This window comes from Mobula birostris, chromosome 11 (assembly GCF_030028105.1).
Source record: "Mobula birostris isolate sMobBir1 chromosome 11, sMobBir1.hap1, whole genome shotgun sequence".
NCBI lineage: Eukaryota > Metazoa > Chordata > Chondrichthyes > Myliobatiformes > Myliobatidae > Mobula > Mobula birostris.
This window is the reverse complement of record NC_092380.1, coordinates 54,679,451-54,700,174: the sequence shown is the minus strand read 5'-3', so window position 1 is coordinate 54,700,174 and position 20,724 is coordinate 54,679,451. Positions and strand designations below refer to the sequence as shown.

At 44.2% G+C, this 20,724-nt stretch overlaps 1 protein-coding gene across 3 annotated transcripts in view; it reads left to right on the top strand.

Moving 5' to 3' along the window:
* The window catches only part of LOC140205086 (potassium voltage-gated channel subfamily KQT member 1), an 851,833-nt gene that overhangs the window by 718,197 nt on the left and 112,912 nt on the right, over window positions 1-20,724 (top strand). The window lies entirely within an intron of this gene.

Here is a 20,724-nt window from a genome sequence, read left to right as displayed (position 1 = left end):
TCCATGTTACCCTTCAACTCATCCCACTGACTACAATTCTGCCCTGTCATCTGCCTGTCATTCCTCACAGTCTCAGTACACACTGCATCTATTTGTATACCAGCTGCCCCATCCTCAGCCCTATCATTTCCAGTTCCCATCCCCCTGCCAACTTACAAACGTAGTTTAAACCCTCCCCAATAGCTCTGGCATACCTACCCACAAGGGTATTGATTCCCCTCGGGTTTAGGTGTAACCCTTCTGTTTTGTACAAGTCATACCTTCCTCAAAAGTGATCACAATGATCCAGAAATCTGAAACCCTGCCCCCTGTACCACTCCCTTGGTCAAACATTTATTTGTACTATCATCCTATTCCTGCCCTGACTAACACATGACACTGGGAGTAATCCAGAGATTACTACCTTGGAAGTCCTGTTATAATGGATTTCCATTGCAAACATAAATCTTAAAGAGAGTGACAGCTGTTGCCAGTTGCATTTGTGCTCAGGAATGAGAGTGGGGTTGGAAGACGGAATGCAGTAAATGGAAAGAGATGAGAACAAGTTGAGAGCATTTACTGGGGGAGCAATGGGGACAAATAACCAGAACAGGTTGAATGTTACCAGCATTTTTGAGCTAAGTTTACCATGTTTCCCTTCAATACAATGAGAAGCTAATTAAAAAATAAACCTGACAGGGAACAATTGAGTGAGTTCAGTGAACTTCACACTGACTTGAATAGAATTGATTCTGCTTATAAAGGACTGCTCTTAAAAATTCAAGGCCGCTTCTTTTTCAATGATGGCTTGATTATTTGAATGGTGCCCAGCTCTAAATTCCTCCAAACACTATTTGCTTTTTAAATGATATTGCTGAGAAATGCATTCAGTTTTGGCTGGAATTGAGGAGGGTGTGTGTGTGTATATATATAAAGTTTTCTTAGTGTTTTGCCCAGAAACTGGAACACAAAACCTGAAGCAGCTAGTGTCACTCCTTGTAAAATGGACAACTGCTGTGCAGACCAAGAGCTTGTCAAGGAGCTTCAATCATAGCAAGGTGAAAGAATTTTCAGCAAGCGTTTGCTAGACCACTGAATAGACTGCCCTCAGCCTCTCCTTCTCCCTGCCCAAAAACCAACAAGCTCCACCACCCTGCAACCCTAACCAAGCCTTATCTTAACATTATGTACTCTCCAATACAGTATGCTAATTTATCTCCGTTTCAAGGTCAAGGGGAATGGTGATGCAACTAGCAGAGCTGCTGCCTCACAACCCCAGTAACCTGCGTAGAATGCTGATCTCCGGTAGACTGTCTTCCACCTGTGACTGCATGGGATTTCCCCCAGTTGCTCTGCTTTCCTCCCACAGGTCAAAGATGTACCGCTTGATAGGTTGATTGCCATTATAAATTGCCCTTAGTGTGCTGCTGATTGATACAATTAGATGATGCAAATGTTCTAATTTGCAAATGAATAAAGAAAAATGGATTAAACTAAGTGCAATTCTGTACCTTCTGGTAAATGTACCCCCTCTGTCCTTTCCCATTTTCTTTCCTCTCTCCTCTTGATCCATTGCACCCATCACCCCACCTCTTTGCCCTCCTCCCATTCACTCCATTTGCCCGTCACCCACACACCCCTCCGACGATTGCCGCTGCCACTATTTGCCTCTGCCCTCCCCACCTCCCACCCTTTACTCCATGCTCCACTCCTATCAGTTACCATCCTTTTCAATCCAATGTCACCTTCACCTATCAGCTCCCATTTTCGAACATCAATCCCATTCTTCCATCCCTCCTCCTCAATCTGCCTATCCATCTGCGCCTTCACTTGAATCCACCTGTCACATGCCACCTGTTGCCCCACCCTTTCCTCTCTATCCTCTTTATACTGGCTAGCTTACTCCTGCCTTTATTTTTGACAAAGGCAAGGGGGTGGTTTTAATGCTGTGGTTCAAATATCCACCACTGCCACTCCATCCACCCTTTAATGCAAGCCATGCCTCAGTAAACCACGTCTGATGGGTGTACTTTTGCAGCCTTGTTCGATTCTGGCAATCTGCTGCCTGCGCAGCCTTGTTCTCCAGCTTGTGTCTGTCAGGGGCAGGGTCCAAAATTACTCTTCTCCCTGCTACAAAGGATTGTTTTGAATTCTATCAAGATTCTTCTTCCCCAACCACCTCCCCACCCCCCCCCACACACACACCCACCCACCCCATCAAGGACTTGTGATTTGATTATAGTTAAAGACCAAGTTGGGATATGGTTTGCAGAGATCCAGGGTGATCGGTGAATTCACTGTGACAGTGCTGGATGTCCACAAGGTGATTGAAAGGGATCCAGCGTGCTTTTCCAGCACCTCTACCTCAGGATAGTAGAGCTGACCAGCAGTGGGCCTTCAATACAAAAGGCAGTACCTCGTGCTCAAAACTCGTATATTCCAATCAATATTGTTGCTCATGAAATTAGCTTAGACAACAGAAAATTACCTTCCCAGGCAGCCCATTATCACACTCTGACCCCCAGTCATTCTTTGGATTACTGAGTTTTCCTTTCATTGGTTTCCTGCATTTCCCTTCATCTTAACCAGGCTGAGGACTTTAATTATCATTCACACTTGGGCATGTTCTCTCTAATTAGTGCTGTAATGGTGAACCCTTTCCTCATTCATCAACTCTTTACTGCTTAAAGATCCTTGGGTGTTGCAGCCCACAACTTCTAAATGTCTGTACTTCAGAGGGATCTGGTGACTACAGAGCATAATTAGTCATTGACATTTCCTTCAGCCATCTATCAGCAGACAGCTCATTTCAGTGCAGCCCCAAGCCTTGCCTCGGCTCCACCTTTCCACTTGACCACAGGCAACATGGTGGAAGTGTTTTTTAGGGACCAATTCCAAATTAGCACTGATGAGAAGGTGCACGTCCGTGGGTAAAACACAACAAAAGCAACATTGGATCCATCAAAATGTACAGAGCATGGTTTGACACCTGCAAGGTTACTTTGGAACAGAAGTGAAAGTAAGCGGCTCACCATGTACCAGTGAGGAAGTGGCTGCTACCTTCAACAAAAGTGTGAAATTGGCAATGCAGACCTATCAATAACAAAATTATATTACTTTCACCCCCAACTCTAATGCTTCCTTCCTTAGCAATGTGATGAGCAGCAGGGGAGTCCCCAAGCCCTACTATTTAGAAAGGTCATCAAATGCTCACAGGCTAATGGGTTTCATCGGGCTGTTGCAATGACTGAGCATTTAATATCAGCCACAGATATTTATACGGCAAAAGTGTGCATAATGTGGTTTGATATGTGTCACTGAACTTCTCTGGCTTCTGCATAAATCAGTTGTTCCAAGACGTTTGTATATTTGTAGACATTCCCCTTGAATACAGTTTTATGGGGAAAATGAGCAGAGGGCACATAGAACAGAGTAGGGGCAGGAGGGGTGGGGGGGGAATAATAAGGACTCTCAACAGAAGGCAATATCCACACACGGTGATCAATATCCTACGTGAATCTTGGCTGGTTCTCTGTGCATTAAGTCAGATCTTCCGTAAGGAAGACATTCTGATGTCTGTGGTTACAGTGCAATCCCAGAACAGGGAAATGACCACACTGCCAGTGACTGCCAAAGCCACCATAGTCTTGAAGCCCTATGCACCTTCTTGATCCTTCCAGGATAGAGCTGGAGACATTTATGCTATCCCTCCACTTACCACCTACTGTTGATAAGGGAGGTCAATAAGCCTCTTACGTCAACAAGTCAGATTTAATTTCAGTGTCTTGCTAGAGAGAACTAGGCGGACTTTCCAGGCTGGGTAGAGATTGCAGTAGGAAACGTGAATGTGCCAAGTAAATACTCCATTTAAATTGGATATAAACTGGATTGGGAGAACATTTCACTTCCTTAATGTATAGCCAGAAGTAGAGAATTGGCCAGCTGTCCTAAACCCTGACCTCTAACAGTCCTGTGCACCATCTGCACTGTGTGTGTGTGTGGGGGGGGGGGGGTGGTACCAGCTTTAAAGGACTGTTTGTTGAAGACATGGACTTTAACTGTGGATCACCATCAATACACATATGCAGCAGGTATATGGTATAATGAGAAATAAACACAAAAGATCTTACTGATGCTGGACATCCAGAGCAACAGAGACAAAATGTTGGAGCAACTTAGCAAGTAAGGCAGCATTTATGGAGGGAAATAAACAGTTGACTTGCCAGGCCAAGATCCTTTAACAGGACTGGAAAGTAAGGGAGAAGAAGGCAGAATAGGAGATGTGGGAGGGGAAGAACTGCGAGCTAGCATGTGATAGGTAAAACCTGGTGAGGGGAAAGGTGGGTGTGTGGTGAGGGGGATGAGGTGAGAATCTGGGAGGTGATAGGTAGAAGAAGTACTGTAAAAGGGCTGAAGAAGGAGGAATTGATAGGAGGGGAGGGTGATCTGTAGGAGAAAGGGAAGGAGGAGGGGCACCAGAGGAAAGTGATGGGCAGTTGAGGACCATGAGACCATAAGATATAGGAGCAGAAATGGGCCATTTGGCCCATCGAGTCTGCTCCACCATTCAGTCATGGGCTGATCCAATTCTTCCAGTCATCCACACTCCCCTGCCTTCTCCCTTTAATGTCTTGGCTAATCAAGAACCTATCTATCTCTGCCTTAAATACGCCCAATGACTTGGCCTCCACAGCTACTCATGGCAACAAATTCCACAGGATTACCACCCCTTTTACTAAAGTAATTTCTCTGCATCTCAGTTCTAAAATGACATCCTTCAATCCTGAAGTTGTGCCCACTTGTCCTAGAATCCCCTACCATGGGAAATAACTTTGCCATATCTAATATGTTCAGGCTTATTAATATTTTGTATGTTTCTATGAGATCCCCCTTCATTCTCCTGAACTCCAGGGAATACAGCTCAAGAGCTGCCAGACGTTCCTCATATGGTAACCCTTTCATTCTGGAATCATTCTTATGAATCTTTTCTGAACCCTGTGCAATGTCAGTATATCCTTTCTAAAATAAGGAGATGAAAACTGCACACAATACTCGAAGTGTGGTCTCACGATTGCTTTATAGAGCCTAATATCACATCCCTGCTCTTACATTCTATACCTCTTGAAATGAATGCGAACATTGCATTCACCTTCTTCACCACTGACTCGAGTTGGAGGTTAACCTTTAGGGTATCTTGCACAAAGACTCCCAAGTCCCTTTGCATCTCTGCATTTTGAATTCTCTCCCCATCTAAATAATAGACTGTCGGTTTATTTCTTCCACCAGAGTGCATGACCCTACACTTTCCAACATTGTATTTCATTTGCCACTTCTTCGACCATTCCCCTAAGCTATCTAAGTCTCTCTGCAGGTTCTCTGTTTCCTCAACACTACCTGCTCCTCCACCTATCTTTATATAGAGGAGAATAGAAGGGATAAGAATGGAGCCAGATTGGGGAATGGAAAATGAGAGAAGGGGGATAAGGGAGAAATTGTCAGAAGCTAGAGGGTTTGACGTTCATGCCATCAGGTTGGAGGCTACCCCAAATAAAATATGAGGTGTTGCTCCTCCAACATGAGAGTGGCCTCATTGTGATGGTACAGAATAAAATGGATGGGCCTAATAGAATGGGAAGGGGAAGTAGAACTAAAAATGGTGGCCAGTAGGAAATTTGCCTTTTGAGATGGACAGAGCGATGGTTCTCGACAAGGTGGTCCCCCACTTTATGTCAGGTCTCAAGATGTAGAAGAGGCCACACTGGGAAAACCAAATACAGTAGGTGCCCCCTGGCAGACTCACAGGTGAAGTGTTGTCTCACTTGTAAGGGCTGTTTGGGGCCTTCAATGATGTTGAGGGAAGAGGTGTAGAGGCAGATGTAGCACTTGTCCTCCTGACAGGGATAAGTGCCAGGAAGATCAGTGGGGAGGAAAACGTGGATAAGGGAGACTGTCAGGCTGCCGCACAGGATATATACAGCAGTCAACTGACCAGCAATGCTTCTTACACCTGCAGTACTCTTTGTGCTGTGCATTTTGTTGCCATTATCTGAGGACTGACTCTAGCTTTGGAGTGGGAAGTAGTGGAAGATTAGGAGATGAGAAAGAGAAATGAGGCACAGCAATCTAGATAGCCCAGGCTGTCTGTCATACCATTCATCACCCAGATCTTGCCTTGTTCCGTTTACTTACATGGTAGCTCTGCTTGGTCAGAATGCAAAACTAAAATGTTCAAGCAAGGACTTAAAAGTCAGTGTAAATCATGCTCGGCGATGACTTGTCATGATCAGTCTTCATTTAGGAAAGGTTTTAGAGAGGAAATGACCTGGATGAAGAAGTAGAAGGGTGAGTTAGTAAGTTTTCTGGTGACACAAAGGTTGGGGTGTTGTGGATAGTATAGAGGGTTGTCAGAGTTTACAGCGGGACATCGATAGAATGCAGAACTGGGCTGAGAAGTGGCAGATGGACTTCAACCCAGATAAGTGTGAAGTGATTCATTCTTGTAGATCAGCTTTGAAGACAGAATATAATATTAATGGTAAGATTCTGAGGGATCTTGGGGTCTGTGTCCATAGGACACTCAAAGCTGTTGTGCAGGTTGACAGTGTTATTAAGAAGATGTGTGGTATGTTGGCATTCATCAACCATGGGATTGAGTTCAAGAGCCATGAGGTAACGTTACAGCTATGTAAGACCTTGGTCAGACCCCACTTGGAGTACTGTGTTCAGTTCTGGTGACCTCACTACAGGAAGGATGTGGATACTATAGAAAGAGTAGAGAGGAGATTTACAAGAATGTTGCCTGGATTGGGGGGTGTACCTTATGAGAATAGGTTGAGTGAACTTGGCCTTTTCTCCTTGGAGAGATGGAGGATGAGAGGTGACCTGATAGGGGTGTATAAGATGATGAGGGGAATTGATTGTGTGGATAGTCAGAGGCTTTTTCCCATGGCTGAAATGTCTAACACAAGGGGGCATAGTTTAGTGGCTAACACTAGGGGATGTTAGGGGTAAGTTTTTCACACTGAGAGTGGTGGGTGCGTGGAATGCACTGCCAGTGACAGTGGTGGAAGCGGATACAATAGGGTCTTTTAAGAGATTCTTAGATAGGTACATGGAGCTTAGAAAAATAGAGAGCTATGCGCTAGGGACATTCTGGGCAGTTTCTAGAGTAGGTTACATGGTCGGCACAACATTGTGGGCCGAAGGGCCTGTAATGTGCTGAAGATTTCTATGTTCTATGTTCTATGAAGTTTGTCCTTTGACTTTCTGGTTCAGTATAGATAGTTGATGGTTGGCATGGACATTGAAAGAAACTCTCAGATTACCATGAGCCCTCCCTCATTTTACCTGCCAAGGTTCCCTGGTAATTTGAATTGAAATAGAAAATATTGCATGAAAACAAATTAATTTCTTTGAGGGCTGTTGAAATTCTCTAATGGATGTGTTGGGACGCAGGGAGAGCCACCAAGAGGGTTTTTTTTTAATTTAAAGATGACCTACCTGAATTGGGTTCCTAGCACCAGACTACAAAGCCTATAACTTGCTTGGGCAAGTTCCCTCTGGCTGGCTGATGAGAATCGAACTTGAGAAAAACTTGTTGCCCAGATATGTGCTGTATGCCATTGCATATGACTTCAGGTAGTCAGGTGCCTCCTTACTCTTTAGTTTCTCATATAAGGGAAATCTGTAAAGAAAATTCCAGACATGTATTGAGCCACAGAATATTTTAATGAACATTTTCATTCAAATATTGCAAATAAATGTTGAGCTACATGGAGGCACAGCTGGTAAAGCTGCTGGCTCGTAACTCCAACAACTCTAGACCTCTGGTGTTGTCTGTGTGGAGTTATCTGCCCATGACTGTATGGATTCCCACAGGCACTCCAGTGTCCTCCAACATCCCAAAAGTGTCTAGGTCCATACATTAGGCCAGGGTTATTACCCTAGAGTGTATATGAGTGGTGGAATCTAGGGGTAGTTTGCAGATATTTGGGACAAATAAATGTAAACAGTGTAATCTACTGCTAACGGCCAGGTCCTGGGAGATGAGGGTCGATGTAGGAAGCAGGCTGCAGTTCTCAGATGTGGAGCAGACAACCCTACACCCGGACATTGTACTGTGGTCAACCAAAGTCAAGAAAATAATTCTGGTTGAGCTGACTGTGCCATGGGAGGAGGGATGGGAAGAGGCCCACGAGAGAAAGGACTTGAAGTACCAGCCCTTATTGCAGGAGTGTAAAGACAAGGGATGGCAGGCATGGTTGCTCCCTGTGGAGATCGGCTGCAGAGGTTTCCCAGCCAAATCAGCATGGCGGGTGTTGTCAGATCTGGGCCTGGATGAAAGGAGCAAAAAACAAGCAGCTTGTAGGATGGGAGAAGAGGCAGAATGAGCCTCTTTTTGGATTTGGAGTAGGCGAGAGGAGGGAAGCTGGAAGCCAGGAGAAGATGGGCAGTGACTTGGCCACCACTGCCGGCCCACCAACTGGAGAGTGTCGTGGTTAAGGGTCGAAACACTCTGTGAAGGTTGGGAACCACCTGATGATATCTGCTCCTGGCTGAACCAGTTGGTTCAATGAGAGTTATGGATACATATATCATGGAAGGAGACCTTGAGCCCACCATGCATGTACCAGACATCAAGGACCTACTTACTCTAATCCCCTTTGTATCAATTCTTGAATCTGCCGCTTACCTGCACACAGTTGGGGGAGGGGTGTAATTTATTGTGGTCGGTAACCTTCCAACCTAGAGGTTTTTGGGAAGTGGATAGAACCGAAAGCCTGAGTGGTGAGCTTCATGGTCACTAGGAGAAGGTATAAATATCACACAGACAGCGCCAAAGGTAAGTACTGAACCCAGCTCCCTGACGTTCTGAGATAGCACTCTAATTACTGCACCACTCTGCCACTCTTCAAACAGGAAAATTAGACCTTTACGAACTGGTCTTCAGTGTTTTGCTGTTAAGGTTCAAATGTAAGCACATTCACAGGAAGTACACAGACCTTTAGGGGCTCACCTAGATGGAGATGTTATCACAGTTCCTGGACTTACTGAGTAAAATGTATAACTGTATTATGTTAATCATTTTAGCATCTGTTAGACAGAATGCAAGGAATACTTCTGAAAGTGTATTCATTCCATCATGTTTAGCATGATTTGTATACCAAAGTCATTCAAATTTCTGGAAACATTCAAACTCTGCCCTCCAAATTAATACAACAGTGTTACCATGGGGCATAAGAGAATGCCCATTGTGCAGAGGTTCAGTCTGGGGATAAACAATATGGCTGAGGTCTGATTTACTGTTCTCTGACAGCTTTGCGACAATCCATAGAAACTGTCGGAGTGGTTCCTTTATGATGGGCATCACATCATGTCCAGGCAGTCTTCTGGTTGGGCTGCTTTTACACAGAATTATGTCTACCCCAGTAAGGGTTGAACAGTTCCATGCCATGAACTATGAGAGCATGTTCACTGGCAAGTTGCCCGGCACCCCTGGAGTACACTGATGTTCATCCATCAGCCTTATTCAGACGCATGAACCCTTGAGGTGAACTCTGGATCATTTGTAACAGCACGAGAACGTGATCTCAACTTGCAACAATTTTGTGCCTTTCACCTGCTCCAGTTCCTGGCCACTGATTCACCAGATGAAGACAGCAGCCCTGCATTTATTTCCAAAGGATGCTTCATGTCAGCCTCTTAACTGGTACAGTACACACTTAGGTAATATGGAGTGACAATGCATCCTCAATATCCTGTTCACTGTCAGTGAGGCACATCATCACAGATTGAATCTAGGTTCACATTGATTGTCCAGGTGATCTAATGTTGTCTGGAAGACAAAGAGTTCTCCTGTATCATATGCCTCTCATGGACCAGGGTCTACTATGTTTAATCTGACAACCTCCATCCTCAGTCTGTCTCTCCTGCAGCTATTTTTCAACCAGATTGTACCTCCTCTTGAAGAAGCATTGGCTGCCTTTAAGAGACTTAAGCGGCCTTAAGTTCAGCATTTGAACAGGGATGTCGACAATAAGTAGGCAGTACACCTGAAGAGCATTATTGAGAACGTGCCACCAATCTGGCTCAGCTTCAAGGACCACAGGCAGTTTGCTCATTAGCAAGCATCAAATTTCTGAGGTAAAATGCCTTTGACACTGTGTACAGTTTATATCATGCGCTTCAAGGCCCATATTTCTGCCAGTGAAGCCTGCTGCATGGTGATATGTTACTTCTGTGCACCATTACTTTTTCTCCCATGGTTGCTCCCTGTCCAAGAGTCTCGGGTGGGGGGGAGAGGTGCTGGACATCAGGCAGCTAATCACTGCCCACAGTCTTGATGCTGCTCAGTCCTAAGCAGCATCAGAGCCTGCAACTCCAGTTCTGAAGTGACGTCCGCACATGCAGACCTTCCAGCAGGGGCCACTGCTGGTCCTTCTTCATCGCACTCCCTAGAGCAGGGGCTTCAGCAATGATCGCAGCAACGCTGCTTGGGTCTGACAGATAGATGGGTCAAACATGTGGTTACCTCAGGTTGTTTGGCAGACCTCAACATTGCTTGGAAAATGTACCCGCGATGATAATGTGCAGTTTTATATCAGCTCTAATGTAGGAAAGCTGCTTTAGAAGTGTGCTGTCAAACAAAACTTGTTACCAAGCCACACGAGAAGGTATTATTTCAGGTGCGGTTGAGATGTAACTTCGTCAAGGTCAGTTTGAGGCAGGGAGATTTAGAGAAGGGAGTCAAACAGCTGAAAAAATTACCTCCAATATTATGGAGTAATTTAAAAATCAGGGGTGTGGAGGCGGTCTGCTGGAGAACCAGACCAGATCCCTGAAGAGGAGAGTGTGACCATAAATGTATTTGGAAGAATTTTTTAAAATCAGAGCATTGCCAGACCAGGAGCCATTGACTGTGACAGTAGATGTTAAGAAGGTGACAAGCCATCTGGGGCCCACTGATTTTTGCTTCACCGTACATGAGCACATTGCTTAGTAGATCACTTGCAAAGCTACAAATCCAGCAGTACTTCTCTAAAAGTGTGTCGGCGGGATCACAAGCTGTCTTTGTTGAGGGATAGACTGGGACAGCACGGTGTCGGGGCTGGTAGGGCTGCTGCCCCTCAGTTCCAGTGTTCAATCCCAGTCTCTGGTGCTGCATGTGTATCCCATATCCCCGGCGCATGTGAGTTGGTAGGTTATTTAGTCACAGTAATTTGTCCCAAATATGTAGTTGGGTGGTGGAATTTAGAAAGAGGTGATAGAAATGTGGTGGGAATAAAGTAGGATTAGTGTAGATGGTGCTTGATGGTAGACGTGGACATGGATTCAATGGGCCGAAGAAACTTTTCCCGGTGCTGTATGACTGTCTGTAATGGAGAAGGCAATTCATTCAGGAGAAATTAAGGATCCCTCCTAGCCTCCAATGACTCATCAAGACTCCCTGCTCTTATCATTCCCCTCACCAGCAACCCCTCCAAGCATGCACCAGCAGGGTCACCAACTCCCAGTGGATGCCTTTCTGGAGGTTTCACCACAACCTCCTGCCATCTACAGCTTCTCATCCACACCTCTGACACTGGTTATCTACAACATCCATCCTCATGGAACCCAGGCCGGTTTGAAAGTGAAAAGGTTTTTGTTTACGCTTTTGATAAGCGACACTTTATTTGCCTGTATTGTAATTCATGCAGGGAACTATCACAATAGAGTAAATGAAAGTATTTCTTTTTCAGTCCCTGTGAGTTCCCTTCTGGTTGCAACAGTGCCCTTATGATTACTTTAATTCTTGGAGACTCCAGGCCAATCTCAATGGTTTGGCAACCCAGCAACTCCCTGCTTGCTTTCACCTCTCAGTAATGAGCTGAATGCTGAAAGCATTTCTCCTGGAATTGTTTTAACCTGCAGCTTTCTTCGGCAGTGAATGTTGATTGTTGAGTCAGCACTTTCCCTAATTGTGAGCTTGTTGTTAAGAGTAGCTCCTGACATCTTGGAAAGTCTAGCACGAAAGTAAAAGCTATCAATCATCACTGAGCTAACAAATCTGCTCATGTCCTATCAACACTCCCTGATATTTGCTTCTCGTGTTGTAATTCTAAACACAGACTGGACTCCCTTTAACTGTAGTACTTGGTTACAGCTGTCATGTTGACAGCAGCAGTGCAATTACGTACTGAAGTCTATTGTTGCTCCGTGCACTAGATAAAACTGATTGAACAAAAGCTTATTTCCCTTGTCCTCCTTCTGCTGTTTGCTCTTCTGTGCACCCACTACCGTGTCTGGAACATGGGTCTGTCGTATTTTATGTGTCTCTCGTTGCAGCTGCTTACATTGCCATGTCGTCAGCTGCCATGGTCCACTCTTCACCTTTCCTCCTTTAAAGAGCTCCATAAACATATAGTACTTCTCTGACTGAGATTTTGGTCATCTCCTCATTTCTCCTCAGATGTGGCTTCCATTTGATGATTGTTTTACTAAAACGCCTTGGGACATTTTACCACTTTGTAGGTGTTACTCAAATGAAAGTCACTGAATTAAAATGATATATGGATTTTCGGCTCCTATCCCACCCACCAAATAGGAAGTTTGGCCAAATGCATTCTATCTGAATAATAGACTTTATAGTCTGGTGATAATGACATCTTAATCTCTTTAGTTATTAATTGCACTTTTTTTTAGTTCCACATGCTTTTGGTTTCATCTCAATCCCAATTGCGGTTGAGAATCTATTATATCTAGCTACATCTGGCTATGTTCTTGGTTCTTGACTTGAATATTATTAGTTATTATTATTATTAACTACTCTTGCTCCTGCTTCACAGCAGCAGTGAACCAGATTGAGTCCCAACTTCCGGTGCTGCTGTGAGTGCATGGGTTTTCTCCCTGGGATTCTAGTTTCTTGCCACATTCCAAAGATTAATCAGCCACTTTCAATTACCATTGTGTAAGAGGGTGGTAGATCAATCAAGGGGGCACTGATGGTTTGAATTGCAAAAGGAGGTTAGATTGAAATAAGTGTGTCAATGGGCTTTATGGGATTGCACTGAAAGTCAGCTTAGACTTGATGGGCTGAATGACTTCTTTCCATGTTTTAAGAAAGTAGGGGAGAACTATGAGACATACTGTAGGTCCAACTAAAATCAACTGTCCTTTTAGCTTAGAGAGTTTAGCTATCTTCCCAGCTCAACTACTCTTGGGGTTTCTTGACATATTACTATTAACTACACTCTTGACTGTTGTCCATTCTCTTGTCCCAGGTGAAGGTGAGAGGGGAAGGGTTTAAAGGGTAAGTTTTCACAATCAAGGTGGTATCTATATAGAGCAAGTTAACAGAGGAACTAGTAGAGGTGGTTACAAGTACAACTTTTACAATTACAGCATTTATACAAGTTCATGTATGAGAAAGGTTTAGAGCAGGAGTTCCCAACCTTATTTATGCCATGGAGCAAAACTATCAGACAAGGGTCCGTGGAGCCCAGGTTGGGAACCTTTGGTTTAGAAGAATATGGGCTAAGGCAGGCGAATTGGACTAGCTCATGATCAACATGGACAATTTAGGCCTCTTTTCATAGCGGTATGATTATTGGCTATGTTCTTGACTCAGCCACTGTTGACTAACTACTGGGCCCAAAAATTATTGGCCATCAACCTGGCCCAAGTGTTTATTGGCTGTCCTCTTCACTCAGTTACCATTGGCTGCCCTCGTGACCTGGCACTTCTCGACCCAGTTCTGAAATTCGTTCCCCCTTGACCAGCTTCTATTTGCTATGAGACAGTGAAACTGAAGATGCTGAAAGCACTCGGCATGTCAAGCAGAGAGAGAACAAGAGCTAACATAGCAGTTCAGTGATCTGTCATCAGAGCTGCTGTTCCTACCCTTGGCCCTATTGATTGTTCACTTGGCTCAGTCATTTTCATCTCTTGGTCTGGCCACTTTTTCACTGCATGTTCCAGCTTAGCTACTACTTCCTGAAGCTTCCTGGCCAACTAGTTAGAAGTTGCATCTTTTCGATGTACCTTCTCAACCATCTGCTACAGATGACACCATTCGGCCTACACGCTGGCATATCTGCTTCTGTGCCTAGTAATTTTCTCTTCTTCTTTCCCAGGCAAGGATATGCAAACCTCACTGAAACACCCACTGCAGAATGACAAGGAATGTATGGGGGGGGGTGCTAAATCAGTGAAAAATGACTGAAGTTAAGGGTCTGCTTCCTTTTTCATGGAAAAAGATAAGCATTGCTAATATTTGAAATATGCAACAGGTTGTGCAGAAAGTATGTCACAGACTCACAGGTTTGGTTCAGATTCTTCATTTTTCTAATGAAGGGTTAACACCTAAATCAGTAAAATCTATTATTCCGTCAGAAGAGGATATCCCTTCTTTTTTTCAGCATAATCAGTGCATTGTGTGACTTTTTTTTACCACTTAAAACTTTGTTTATACTTTGTACATAATTGTTGGTTTGACATGAAGTCACACAGCATGGAAACAAGCCCTCTGGTCAGGAGTCCCTGCTGACTATCGAAGGAGTACTTACAATTATTCTCCGCTAATTCCTTTTTATATTCTTCCCAAGTAAACTGCTCTTGGATTCTTCCTCTCACCTACAGTATACCCTAAGATTAGGTTTTCTGTGGCCAGTTAACCTATCAACCTGCAGTCCTTTCTGATGTGGAAGGAAACCCCCCTTGTCACAGAGAGAATGTGGAACACAGACAGCACCTGAGGTCAAGAATGAACCTGGGACTCTCACGATTTGAGGTAGCAGCTCTCCTTGAAGGGTCACCTCATTGCCCTGTCACTTGCATGAAAGGAAGAGAAAATGGTTGTCACACCTTGCTATCAGGTGTGGGTAAGCGTGCCCGACAAGGGTCACCAGTTGGAAAAGAACAGATGGTAAGCCACAACAGCACATTTGTGCAAGGGGTTTTATTTGGTTCCTGGTGAAAAGAATGCAAGTGCTGCCCAAAAGTTGAGAAGTAAAAAGTACTTACAAATAGACAAATGGAAACAGACATGTATGTACAAAAACTTACAAATATACAGAGACTTTCTCCACGACACACTTTGTCTTTTACTTTCCAAAATAACCATTCACCCATTGTTAAATTCAACCTCCACACCTCTTTAGCAAGGCCAGGCTGAGGGTTTAAATGTGCCTTCGCCTGGCCAAGAAGGACCAGTAAATTCTACCATTGGTCTGGGAGGGGCGGAGGTGAGCCGAGATAATCATGTGACCAAACCATAATAATTATTTCAAATGCAGAATTGGAACATTTTAAACAGAGATTCTAACATCCTTCAGTTTTATTCCACAAAAGAATACCTTAGTTAAACCCATAGATCAGTGTCCACATGCTTAGACGAACAGAAAAGAATAATGTCTCCCCACCAATGTTGTTGCTTGTGTCGGGTGTAGTGTGCCTGCTCCCACTAACCCAGGCATTATTTTTGGATGCCCTAAGCTGCCCCTGGGTCTTTTGGAACCGTTCTGCTGTCTACAAATTGATATAATGGGGTGAGTGAAAATAAATGAAATTGTTTGGAATGCCTGTGTCTAGAGTTCTTATGCTTATGAGTTATAAACCAGTAGAGCATGTGAACTGAAGGGATTGTTTTGATCAGCCAAGCTAGTGATTATTTTACTTTTGGGGTGTGTAAATCGTGAACTGCCAAGAACTGCTGAATGGGAGAGCAAAATATGTGAACTACTGGGGAAACCAGACCAGGGACAGAACGAGGAGGAGTGACTAACCAGACAAAGGGCAAGGTTAGCAGGAAAATTAGCACTGCAAACCTGTTCTGTCAAAATGGCGCTTGTATGAGATGAGTAAAATGGGAAGAGGCATGGTTTAGGGCATCAGCATGCCTTTGTTTAACTGAATGCTAGAAAGACCTGACTGCTGGCATCAAAAGTAGTTGCAATGAGAGGTAGTGGATCAGTTGATTAATCATGTATAGCAGCAGCAAATCCCCTACAATGGGGACATTAGAGGTGAGTACTGCCAAAGGGAATTGAGGAAGGTATATGGAGAGAGGCAAACAATCTGCTTGGGATTCTCACTAATACTTGTGGTAATTTCAACAATCGTTCTGTGTTAGCACGAACACACTAATGTAGAAAGCTGTTGGCTGATGGATTTTTTTATGTTCCCTGAAGTTCTGGTGGAGAGGTGCAAAGTTCAAGTTTATTGTCACTCAGCTGTATACAACCAAACGAAACAAGGTTCCTCTGGACCAAAGTGCACAGAATAGTACTTATAAATCACAAACAGCCCAAAAGAAATGTTACCACAAATAACTTAACAATCAATAATGTGCATTTACAACACAAGTCAAAAAGTGAACAGTATTTGCTACTGGCACTTAATGTATGATGAAACCTGGGATGTGGCAGGAAGTTCAGCAGTCTCACAGCCTGGGAAGGAGATTTTCCCCAGTCCTTGCTACAGTACCTCCTGCCTGATGGTAGGAGTTCCAAGATTGTTGGATGGATGGATGGATAGGAGGGATCATTGACAATGCTAAGGATCCTATGAACGCAGTGCTCCTGATAAATATATTGGATAGATGGTAAAGAGACCCCAATGTTCCTCTCAGCAGTTCTTTGTAGTGTGTTGTGGTCAGATGCCTTCCAATTCCCGAACCAGACGGTGCTGCAACTGGTCAGGACACTCTCAAGGGGGCATCTATAAAAATTGATTAGAATGGGGGGGGGGGGCAGAGAAGCCTCGATCACCTCAATTTCCTCAGGAAGTGGAGACACTGCTGTGCTTTTTTGGCTAAAGATGTGGTGTTGAGGGACCAGGTAACATCGTCCATTATGTGCACTCCCAGAAATTTGGTGCTCCTAACTCTCTACACGGAGGAGCTGTTTATGTGCAGTGAGGAGTGGTCAGCCTGAACCAACCTACAGTCCACAATCACCTCTTTAGGCTTGTCCATATTGAGACTCAAGTTATTGTGCTTGCAGCACTCTACCAGCTGCTCTGCCTCCTCTCTGGTCGCCATCTCGCCATCATTGCTGATGACGTCAACCACTGTTGCATCATCAGCGAACTTGATGATTCCATTGGAGCTGGATCTAGCAGTGCAGTTGATGCATCAGCAGCGGCCTGTGCACACAGCACTGGAGGGGCACCAGTACTCAGCCTGGTGGAGCTAGAAATGTTGCTGCCAACGTGGACTGACTGGTCTTTCTGTCAAGAAGTCCAAGATCCAGTTACAGAGAGAGGTGTTGAGACCCAGTGAGGACAGTTCTACCCATTAGCTTCTGAGTGATGATCATATTAAACGCCAAGCTGAAGTTGAATAAGCAGCATCCTGGCATATGTGGCACCATTTTCCAAGTGGGACAGGATGTCCTTCAGGTAAGATATTATACCAATAAGACCACATGGCACTATTATGAAGAATAGGGATGTACTCAAAGCTCTAATTTGCTCTCAACGTTAAAAAATAAGTTTATTTGGTCAGGACAAATAATGACCGCTAGACTACCTACTTTATAACAGTTTGCATTTCAAAAGTAAAACACTCTAGGATATTGTAAAATTGTGAAAGAAGTTATAAAGTACATGAATTGTCTCTCATTCTGTTTCTATCACTACCAGTCTCTCTTCAAATGGCCCCCACCAATATTGTTATGGGAGAGGGTTGTTGTTCACCAAGCCAACGCTGTCATTGCAAATTAATTGGAAATAGGAGCTTGGTGTTGAACTCATACTTCATCTTTATTATTACAGCATTCCAGAGATTAGTACTCAAGAAAAATATATTAGAATGGATTATGACCTTTCTCAAAATATCAGTGCACAATTGTGCTGCATAAAATCAGTTTAGAATTGGTTTTTGTCTCGAATTTCATACTTACTTTCTCACACACAGTTAATAAGCCAGACATGAAATTATTCACAGGGGAATAATATACATAAGAACTGGTGAAACCAAATGAACAGTAACAGAGTGAAGGACAAATTCTCAAAGTATGCATGACATGACCTCTTCGATCAGTTTTTTCAAGAGATCAGGCTTTTTTTAGATTGAGTATTATGAAATGAGAAAAGATTAGGTAAGGATCTGATAGCTATAGTGTCTTTAAAGAACAGTGACAGAATTGTATATTATGAAAGAGAAGATGACAGTTCAAACTAAAGGCATGGTCATAAATCTACATAAAGCAGATTCCCAATGAATGAGGTGTGAGTTAGCTTTAGTAAATTGGGAAATGACATTAAAAGATACATCAGTAAACAGATAATGCTAATGTTTAAGATCAAAGGAAAAGACATGTAATCTTTCCAGAAAAAAGGTAATGAGGCTGAAGATTAGGCCAACCTCAGAAAGGTGCTGCCAAAGTTTCCCAACATGTCTCCTGCCCCACTAGAGGCCCGAATATACTTGACCACTGCTACACAGCAGTCAAGGATGCCTACCGTTCCATCCCACGACCTCACTTCGGAAAATCAGACCATCAAGCCGTACTCCTCCTCCTGGCTTACAAACAGAAACTGAAGCCGGAGGTCACGGTGTCAAAAGTAGTGTCGTGTTGGAGGAAACGGATGAGGTCCTCCATGACTGCTTTGAATTGGTGGACTGGTTAGTATTCAAGGACTCGGCAGCTAACCTCAATGAGTATGCCTCAGCTGTGACGGACTTTATTTGGAAATGCACGGAGGACTGTGTGTCTCGCAAGACGTTCCAGGTATTCCCTAACTGGAAACCTTGGATAAATTATGAGGTCAAGTCCCTTTTAAAGGCTAGAGCTGCGGCTTTTAGGTCCGGGGATACCAGTTGCTACACGAAATCCAGGCGTGAGCTCCGGAAAGCCATTAAGGGCGCCAAGAGACAATATCGAGCCAAGTTGGAAGCCCAGACTAACCAAAGGGATGCCAGTAGCCTATGGCAGGGTCTAAGTGAGATCACCGGGCGCAAAGAAAAGGCTGGGAATATCAATAACTGTGGTGTTTCTCTTCCTGACGAACTTAACGTATTCTACGCAAGATTCGAACAGAAGAGGAGCGTCCCGCTCCCTCCGGATGAACCGGACCTGGTGGCATCGAGATTCGTCATCACCAAGGAGGACATTAGAAGGGCCTTCCTGAAGATAAATCCAAGGAAGGCGATGGGCCCAGATGGCGTCCCAGGACGGGCTCTCTGGGCCTCTGCAAGCGAGCTAGCTGGAGTGTTTGCTGACATCTTCAACTGCTCCTTGCTTCAGTCTAAGATCCCCTTGTGTTTTAAGAAGGCAATGATAATCCCAGTGCCGAAGAAGAGCAAGGTGGCATGCCTGAATGACTATCGACCTGTGGCTCTGACATCAATTGCTATGAAGTGCATCGAGATATTGGTTATGGCACACATCAACCACAGCCTACCGGTCAACCTCGACACTTTGCAATTCGCCTACCAGAGCAACAGGTCAACGGCAGATGCCATTTCTCTGGCCCTACATTCCTCCTTAGAACACCTGGAGAATAAAGATGCATACGTAAGGCTCCTTCTCATGGACTACAGCTCTGCCTTTAATACCATCATTCCAAATAAAGTGATTCCTGAGCTCCGGAACCTGGGCCTTAGCACTCAGATCTGGAGCTGGATCTTCAGCTTCCTCACAGACAGGACCCAGGCTGTAAAAATAGGGGACAAGCTCTCCTCTACAATCACTCTGAGCACTGGTGCTCCACAAGGCTGTGTACTCAGCCCCCGGCTGTACTCACTGTACACCCATGATTGTGTAGCCAAGTTTCCATCGAACTCAATATATAAGTTTGCTGATGAAACAACAATTGTAGGCCGTGTCTCAGGTAATGATGAGTTTGAGTACAGAGAGGAAATTAAGAACTTGTTGGCATGGTGCGAAGACAATAACTTATCCCTCAACGTCAGCAAGACGAAGGAATTGGTTGTTGATTTCAGAAGGAGTAGCGGACCGCACGACCCAATTTACATCAGTGGTGCGCAAGTGGAACAGGTCAAAAGCTTTAAGTTCCTCGGGGTCAATATCACAAATGACCTGACTTGGTCCAACCAAGCAGAGTTCACTGCCAAGAAGGCCCAACAGCACCTTTACTTCCAGAGAAAATTGAAGAAATTTAGCCTGTCCCCTAAAACCCTCACTAATTTTTATAGATGCACCGTAGAAAGCATTCTTCTAGGGTTCATCATAACCTGGTATGGAAGTTGTACTGTCCAAGACCGAAAGAAGCTGCAGAGGCTCGTGAACACAGTGCAGCATATCACATAAACCAATCTTCCGTCCATAGACTCACTTTACACCGCAAGCTGTCAGAGCAGTGCTGCCAGGATAATCAAGGACACGACCTACCCAGCCAACACACTTTTCGTCCCTCTTCCCTCCGGATGAAGGCTCAGGAGCTTGAAGACTCATATGGCCAGATTTGGCAACAGCTTCTTTCCAACTGTGATAAGACTGCTGAACGGATCCTGACCCGGATCTGGGCCGTATCCTCCAAATATCCGGACCTGCCTCTCGGTTTTTTTGCACTACCTTACTTTTCATTTTTCTATTTTCTATTTATATTTTATAACTTAAATTTTTAATATTTACTAATTTTTACTATTTTTAATATTTAATATTTGTAATCCAGGGAGTGGGAAGCGCAGAATCAAATATCACTGTGATGATTGTATGTTCTAGTACCAATTGTTTGGTGACAATAAAGTATAAAGTATATAAAAGTATATAAGATTGGGAAACTTCCTGAATTCTGCAAAGG